At 40.9% G+C, this 6,546-nt stretch overlaps 1 pseudogene; it reads left to right on the plus strand.

Moving 5' to 3' along the window:
- The first annotated feature begins 3,086 nt into the window (after nucleotides 1-3,086).
- On the plus strand, nucleotides 3,087-3,637 carry LOC131748612 (guided entry of tail-anchored proteins factor 1 pseudogene; annotated as a pseudogene).
- Nucleotides 3,638-6,546: the final 2,909 nt, after the last annotated feature.

A 6,546-nucleotide genomic window follows, 5' to 3' on the forward strand; every position in this document is an offset into this window, starting at 1 on the left:
CAAGGAGAGGTACTCTGAATGGAGGCAAAAAGACAGAACCTGTGAATATATTTGAGCTGAAGTATATATACTTTCTAATAAAAATATTAGTATTGAGAATGTTTTCCATTTAGTAGAATTTTTTTCTTCTCCTGTAGAGGATGTTTTCTCAGTTAAAAACATTGGGATGAGAAGAATCAATTGAAGATGTTTGCAATTTCAAATTTATTAACCATAAAACGCAACTGTGAAACAAATTGCAGGCAATTTTATGAAATAATTTAAAACATTATGACCATATTGGAAAAAATACGTTTTCAGAAAAATATTGGTAACGTGGTGTTAGAGACAGGTGTGGCTAAGAAACTGATTAAAGTATGTGAATATATACCAAAAACATTTTGCTTGTGTTATTTTTTAATGTTCATCTGAACATTAATATAAGAACATTAATATAATTAATATAACATTAATATAATATAATAATATATTATATTAATATTATTAATATAATATATTATTAATATACTATAACATATATATTGATTAATATAATCAATATAAGTGGGTTTTGCTTTAATGTACAGTGATATATGTTGTTTTTATTTTTGAAATTAGTTTTTAACAGAACTATTTTATAGCCTACCAATATAATAAAGCCAATTTGTTGATCAATAGGTAAATATTTCATATATACTGTATTGCTTTAGTGCCTCCTTTCACTCTCTAAAGTATTCCAGTTTAGTTAATATAGTCTCCCTAAGGCTTTAGGATCTTTTCTTTTTGGCTTTATCCCTATCCTTTAGCTTAGCAGTCTCTATTACCCAGATCTCATTTCATATGCAAACTTCATCTTCTGCAAATGTAAAAGGGTCACTTATTTGGGCCACTTAAGCTATCCATTCTTTATCACATTCAAGTGGGATAACAAGGAAAGGGATGTAGGAAGTTCAGAGGTATAAACAGGTTCTTGTTTTTGTTCTCTGGGAGGCCTCTTTTTGCCAATTAATTCATTAACAAGCCCCAAGAGTTGCCTCAGAAAAAGATTGATATCTCCAAGGACATGTGAGTAAAGCAATGAGAAAAGAACAAGTAAAAGGAAAAAAAACCCACACACATATGAGAACACATACGGGGGGGGGGGGAGCTCTAACAAACAATAAATATGATTCTGAGAGGAAAAAACACCAAAATTGTGAGGGCAGGAAGGTAAAGCCTATATGAACCCTAGACACCTTTGCATTAGTCCCCTGGAGGGAAGAGTTTATGCCATTCTTCAGGTTACAGTGCCTCACTGTTGCAGGGAGGGGGACCCCTTCCAGGGCCCAAGAGTGAGCACTTGTCTAACACTTGGAAATGGATTGTCTGAGGAGGCACGTGCTGACAATGCAAGAGACTTTATTGGGTAGGGGCACCTGGGTGGAGAGCAGCAGGGTAAGGGAACCCAGGAGGACTGCTCTGCCATGTGGCTCACAGTCTCAGGTTTTATGGTGATGGGATTAGTTTCTGGATTGTCTCTGGCCAATTGTTCTGACTCAGGGTCCTTCCTGGTGGTTCGTGCATCACTCAGCCAAGACGGATTCCAGCGAGGAGGATTCTGAGAGGTTGGTAGAACATATGGACTGGCATCTCCTTTTGACGTTTCCCGAATTCTTCCGGTCAGTGGTGGCTTGTTAGTTCCGTGTTCCTTACCAGGACCTCCTGTCATAAAATAACTCATGCAAATGGTTACTGTGGTGCTGGCCAGGGTGGGCAGTTTCAGTCAGTGCTTCCCCTAACACCACTACCTTCAACACTGGAGTCCTTTGCATCAGGCCACCATTGTAGTAAAGACCATTTCCCCCTATTATCTAATAGAACTCCTAAATTGTAGCCAGGTAGACGGCTATCCAGCAAGAGACTACATTTCCCCATCTCCCTTGTGGCTTGGAGTGGCCAAGTGACCAAGTTCTGAAAATCATTGTGAGCCATTTCCACATTGTGACACTGAAAGGGAAAGTTCATGCTTTCCTTTGGCCCTTTTTCCCATCCTGCTGGCTAAGAGATGCCAAAAGATGAAGCAGCTACCTTGGACTCAGACATGGCAGAGCTTCTTTACCAGCCCTGGACCACTTACCTCTACTCTGTTAACCCAAAAGAGAAACCAACTTTTATCTTGTTAAACTACTTGTGTACAATCTTGGGTCTCTTTTATAGTACCTGCACCCTCCTTAATAAAATCATGCTGAGCTAAACTTGCAAAATTTAAAAAGCACACACTGAGTCACTGGAACATGAGTAGACAGACCAATGGGACAAAAGAGAAAGTCCATCATAGAACCAAATACATACAGAAAATTAGTACAAAATCAAATCAGTGGGGTAAAGATGGACTTTATTTTTTAAATGAATAGTGTTGACATAGCCAGGTGTCTACACTATAGAAAAAGATAAAGTTCCATCTCTTCCTCACACCATATAGCAGGTTAAAACTCTAAGTGGAATGAAGATTTAATTAATTTACCCTTTGAGCCAATAGTTTCATTTCTGCAAATTTATTCACGATAAGGACATATCTGCACTTTATGGATAATGTATGTACATTTTCTCATTGTTTGTAATAGCAAAAGACAGGAAAAAAACTTGTGTCTACCAATAAGGGATTAGATTTTTAAAACTCTAGTATATAATTGAATGTTATACTATATGAAGTTGTAAGAAAGAATGAGAAAGCTCTGTATTTTCAGGATGTACTTAGATGAAGAAAGCCGGATGCAAAAATAGTGTATAGTACTATGCTACCTTTTGTATAAGAAAGGGGAGAAATGAAAATATATATTTATTTTTGCTTGTATCTGTATACAGAAACACTGAAAGGATATATCAGAAACTAATAAAATGGTTAGCTATGAGAGTGGAAAGAGTGGGGTAGATGGGGACAGGAATGGGTATGGACGTTCTAAATCTAAGTATTATGTAAGTAATAATTATTACTATTATTAAGTATCAATAGGCAGTGCACAGGCGCACCTCTGCGGCGCGCTGGGCTCACTGCGCACGCGCGGCCGTCCTCTTGGTCCCAGGTGGAGCTGTTTTAGCCCAGCTGGCGCAGCAGTGAGCCTCCAGAGATGAGCGTGGCAGAGACCGACCGCTGGGCTTGGCTGCTGGTGCTCAGCTTCGTGTTTGGGTGCAATGTGCTCAGGATCCTCCTCCTGTCCTTCTCCTCCTTCATGTCCAGGGTGCTGCAGAAGGACGTGGAGCAGGAGTCACAGATGCGAGCAGAGATGCAGGGTATGAAGCAGGAGCTCTCCACCGTCAACATGACGGACGAGTTTGCCAGATAACGCCAGGCTGGAGAGAAAGATCAACAAAATGACTGATAAACTCAAAACTCATGAAAGCACGGACAGCTCAGTTGGCCAAGATAAAATGGGTTATAAGTGTTGCTTTCTACATATCGCAAGCTGCCCTGATGGTCACATTCATCTGGACATACTACTCTGTCCCTGTGACCATGGTGCCGAGTAGATGTATAACTCCACTAGGCCGCCTGGTAGCATTTCCCACTGGAATAGCAGGGCTTGCAGAAAAGGAACTAACGTCTAGAGAACTTACGTGTCCAGTGTCACCGAAATGTGAAGTAGCAGGGCTACAGTTCAACCCAAGCCTGCCTCCGTAATCCAAGCCCAATACCTGGGGTCTGATACTCCGTTTTCAACACCACCTCTGGTTCCCAAATTCTGTGACTCCTTTTCAATTCACACTATGCTTAGCCCCTCTGCAGCATTTCCGGCTATCGGCCATTCCTTCACTTCTGAAAGAATTTCTTTTGGGTGTTAAAATTAGTACATGTCATCGCAGAAAGATTAGAAATATAAGAAAAAACTTTTAAAAAGACTCAGTAGCTATGGATAACACCTCTTAACATTGTGGTATATTTTTTCCAGTCTTTTCTATTTACTTTTGTATGGTTAAAGTTATCTGGCACATACAATTTTTTACCCCTTTTATTATGTAAGCCTTTTCCCATATCAATAAATTTCTTCAGATTAGGAGATGGACATGCTGCTGGCTGTGCTGAGAGGGCAGCTTAATAAATTTCTTTATTAAGGAAAAAATATATATATATATGTATTTGTTTAGTGTCAGGAAGTACTTGGTTAACTCTACCACTATTGCTTATTCTGAGGTATCTCCATATTTTTAAATAACAGTATAAGAACATTTTTCTATATTGACCTTTAATTAGATTTCCACCATGAATTGACTTTAAATACTTTAGACTGATGAACAAAAAAGTTCTGTTAAGAAGTATCTTCTGGGCTTCCCTGGTGGCGCAGTGGTTGAGAGTCCGCCTGCCGATGCAGGGCATACGGGTTCGTGCCCCGGTCTGGGAAGATCCCACATGCCGGCCGTGAGCCATGGCTGCTGGGCCTGCGCGTCCGGAGCCTGTGCTCAGCAACGGGAGAGGCCGCTACAGTGAGAGGCCCGCATACAAAAAATAAATAAATAAATAAATAATAAACTCAAACTTTAAAAAAAAAAAGAAGTATCTTCTGTATCCGTGCTAAAATCCAAGTACCATGAGCTCCAAGACCAGTGGCAGTGCTGCCACTCTATTTGGTTCTGTCAAAGTCCCTTACATCCTTTAGGACCAAACCCATTCACCCATATTTGTTCAATTTATAGCTGCAGTTCCTGTAGTGATTCAGCATGTATCACAGACTCACTGTATATATATCTACAAATTTTTAAGCCTAACTGCTTGGGAACAAAAGTTGAAATAAACATAGAGGGAAAAATATTTAGCTTCAGGAGGCAAGATTTTACTGAGCTAGATGAATACAAAAATAAATATGATGTTTGCGCTTTTTTATAAATAAATTTATTTACTTTTGGCTGCATCTGATCTTTGTTGCTGCACGGGGGCTCTCTCTAGTTGCAGCAAGTGAGGGCTACCCTTCGTTGCATTGTGCATGCTTCTCACTGCGGTGGCTTCTCTTGCTGCGGAGCACGGGCTCTAGGCATGCGGGCTTCAGTAGTTGTGGCTCGCAAGCTCTAGAGCGCAGGCTCAGTAGTCATGGCGCGCAGGCTCAGTAGTCATGGCGCACAGGCTTAGTTGCTCCTTGTCATGTGGGATCTTCCTGGACCAGGGCTTGAACCCATGTCCCCTGCATTGGCAGGTGGATTCTCAACCACTGTACCACCAGGGAAGTCCCTGTTTGTGCTTTTTAAGAGGTGGTTATGCCACCTAAATATTTATGCACAATTTTTGAGAGTTCAATATGTATTTATACATATAAAGAGGTCACATATACATATTCTTTAAAATCTTGAGTCAATTTAGAATTAATATTTGTGAAAAGTATGTATGTATATATTCATAGTTCCTACTTATTTTGCTTAACATCTCACATAAAAGCATTTTTCATGTTATGGTACACTTTTCATAAACATATTCTTTTATTACTATAAAATATTTCATCATATAGATGAACCATAATTCACTCAACTATTACTTTCTAAAGGTAGACATTTGAGTTGTTTACAAACACTCAAGAGCACCATAAAAAAAGGACATAAGGAATGTCTTTGTGCATAAATCTTCCTGTATTCTGATCATTTCCTTAAAATAGAGTTCTAGACTTAGAATTACTGGATGGAGGTATATGATAAATACGTAGAATTGTTCTCCAAAAGGATTTTACCAACTCCACCAGGCTCACCAGCAGTGTTTGAGAGTGCCCATTTCCTTATACATATAGAGGATTTTAAGGGTTAGGACCACTCACATTCAGTTATTAAAAACAAACAAAAGTTAAATCTTAGCTCACCACCCCTTTCTTGTCCTTTCTATACTCTCTCCTCCACACCATGTGCCCAGAGTCATCTGTGCTGCTTCCCAACCACCCAGGGTCTCTCACTGAGCTGTCCCACCCAAGCTGGCCTTCCCTAGAAAAGTTGACACTCTAGAGTTTTCCCTCCTTATCTCATCCCCACACCCAAATTCAAAACTCTATATCCTGCATCCTATCCTCTTGGCCTGACCTGGCCAGCAGATCAATCTTTTTTTTAATTATTTTTTAATTTTTAAATTTTTTTGTGTGTGCTAGGCGGGCCTCTCACTGTTGTGGCCTCTCCCGTTGCAGAGCACAGGCTCCGGACGCGCAGGCTCAGCGGCCATGGCTCACGGGCCCAGCTGCTCCGCAGCATGTGGGATCTTCCCGGACCAGGGCACGAACCCGTGTCCCCTGCATTGGAAGGCGGATTCTCAACCATTGCGCCACCAGGGAAGCCCAATCTTTTTTAAAAAAATAATTTTGTTTTTATTAAACCAAAGAAACTTTGGGTCTTCATTGCTACACATGGGCTTTCTCTAGTTGTGGCTCACGGGGTCTTCTCTTGTTGCAGAGCACAGGCTCCAGGCACGTGGGCTTCAGTAGCTGTGGCACGTGGGCTTAGTAGTTGTGGCTCACGGGCCCTGGAGCACAGGCTCAGTAGTTGCGGCGCACGGGCTTCGTTGCTCTGAGGCATGTGGGATCTTCCCGGACCAGGGCTTGAACCTGTGTCCCCTGCATTGGCAGGTGG

Source organism: Kogia breviceps, chromosome X, assembly GCF_026419965.1.
Source record: "Kogia breviceps isolate mKogBre1 chromosome X, mKogBre1 haplotype 1, whole genome shotgun sequence".
NCBI lineage: Eukaryota > Metazoa > Chordata > Mammalia > Artiodactyla > Physeteridae > Kogia > Kogia breviceps.